A 2,316-nucleotide genomic window follows, 5' to 3' on the forward strand; every position below is an offset into this window, starting at 1 on the left:
GGTTTCTCATTTGCTGGTTTTGCTGTGATGCTGGCTAAGCATTATGGGATAGGTAAGGAGGGGTCCAGGAAAAGGTGCTTAGCAGCTCCATTCCAAAAGGCTCAAAGGTACATAAAGAATGAAATTCATTGGCTAAGACTCTGTGTGGGGCAATATTCCATCAGGTATTGTAGTTAATTCTTTGTTTCCTGAAACTGTAGGTGCCTGCATGTGTTTGTATTTTTACCCCAATTCAAGTCAAGGCTATATAGCGGTATTTGAAACTAACAGTCCTTGCTCTCAACTGTCAGTAAATCCAGGGAAGCTTATAAAAGAAAAAGTAAAGAATAAACGTCCTTCCTAGTGAATGGGACACTCAGAGAAGAAAAGATGAAGAGCCCCTGCTTAGATCAAGGGAAGAGTTTGTTCTCAGGCTTCTAGAACAGTGATAGAAACATACAGTCACCTAGCCTCTGACACTTATCTTCAATACATCAAATGTAGGACAAAATGTTTATTTAAAAGATGAAAAATGAATAAGTTTTGAAAGATGTTTTTATAGCAGTCAGAGATGGAAACTTTTTAATCATCTTTCTTCCTATACTGTACTTACAAGCTACAAAATCTGCTCCTTATGGGGCATATTTTGTGACAGACTCCCTGGCCTCACTCGCTTCTGCATTTTTCTAGCTTTGTACCATTCTCTGTTATCACTGAACTCTTTTCTTTGTTCAGAGGCCAGGGTATCAGGGTTTTGTTCTGTTAAGAAGAGTGAGCATTCTCAATCTATGGGTTATCAATCTCATGATGAAGAGAAATGAAATTCAAATTAACAAAAGTGCTCTCTATTACTTTCAAATTTTATTTATTTATAAGCATGTGTATATGTGTGTTGATGTCAGATGTGTTGGGGTGGCCAAAGAGGCCAGAGATATCAGATACCTTGGAGTTGGCATTATAGACAGTTATGAATTGCATGATGTGGGGGATGAAACCTGAGCATGCCCAGAGGTGTTCTTTTGACAGTACATGCCCCACGGTGTTCCTGCCAGCCATTCTAACCTTTCAAACACACGCTCCAGAGCCCTGAGATATGCACGACCCAGAAGGTATCCACCACCTTTCATTCTTGGATTGTGACTTTGAACCGAACTTGCTGGGAACGTTCTCTTTAAGCAGTGCTCAGACGTGTGCCGACTCCTACAGCATCTCCCTATGCAAATATTTATGAGCTCCCTTCATAACTCTCCATACTTCCCTGTTGAAAGACATCACTGCTTTGAAATAGCTCCCATGCTCTCCCTGCCTGCCACGGGAATAAGCCTATCTCCACTTGTAAAGGAAACAATAATAAAAAAGGCCTTTATGGGTCTGCAAGCATGAACTTACGATTTACTCTCTCCTACACTGACACACAGTGTTCATCTTTTAGGGCTGCAGGAAGTATGTGTGTCTTGCAGGGCGAACTTCTTACAACTATCCTTGTCAACATCTGCTGCAGTTAGGAAAGACAGCACACACACACCGCCCCGCCCTGACTGCTATCAGTGTTTATTGCCATCTGTGATCGTTAGAAACTTAAACCCACAGTTACAGAGACAGTCATAAAGACCCGCTGCCCTTGTGCTTTCCAGTAGGTCCCTGTGCAACATCAGGGAGTCTCATGGGTGTGCGGCTCTAGCCTATGTTCTAAGAAGTGGTATAGGATTTATATGCAACCACACGAAGATGGAATTTTTGAAGAGAACCCATTCTTGTAAGAGCGAGTGTCACAAGTTTGACTCCTTCTCCACCTGCCATGTGGACAGCAGATTGAACCAAAACAAATGTTGTAACGGCCCAGGAACCCTGCAAGGACCATCGGGGGAATGCTGTTGCTGGGTAATGGCTGGGAATGTGAGCCGCTGCTCTCAGAGTCTGAGTGGAATGTGGCTCTCGCCACATTCTCCCCGCTTTGCCATAAATTGCCACTACTGCTTAATATGTGTGTGTGGCTTTTATTGGGGGGGGAGGGTCCACTTCAAAGAGGATGTTGAGCTGGTAGAAAGCCCTTGATTGTAAGAAGAGTGCAGAGTGGCAGCTTTATGCAGCCGCTAAGGCTTTAATCCTGGCTTCCCTTTAGACCTCCATGAGATCAGGTTTTAAATTGCTCTTAGCAAATGGGCATTTGATGACAATGGTGTGTAGGTGAGAAAACATGTAAACACAGACACACAGAGACATACAGATGCAGACACAGAGATGCATGTGTGTGCACGGACCCCTCCCCACACAAGCATGCCCAAACACACACATGCCTACCTGCTATGCTTTACTCTGCTATGCTTTATTATTCCC

This window comes from Psammomys obesus, unplaced genomic scaffold (assembly GCF_907164565.1).
Source record: "Psammomys obesus unplaced genomic scaffold, mPsaObe1.curated_primary_1811, whole genome shotgun sequence".
Taxonomy (NCBI): Eukaryota; Metazoa; Chordata; class Mammalia; order Rodentia; family Muridae; genus Psammomys; species Psammomys obesus.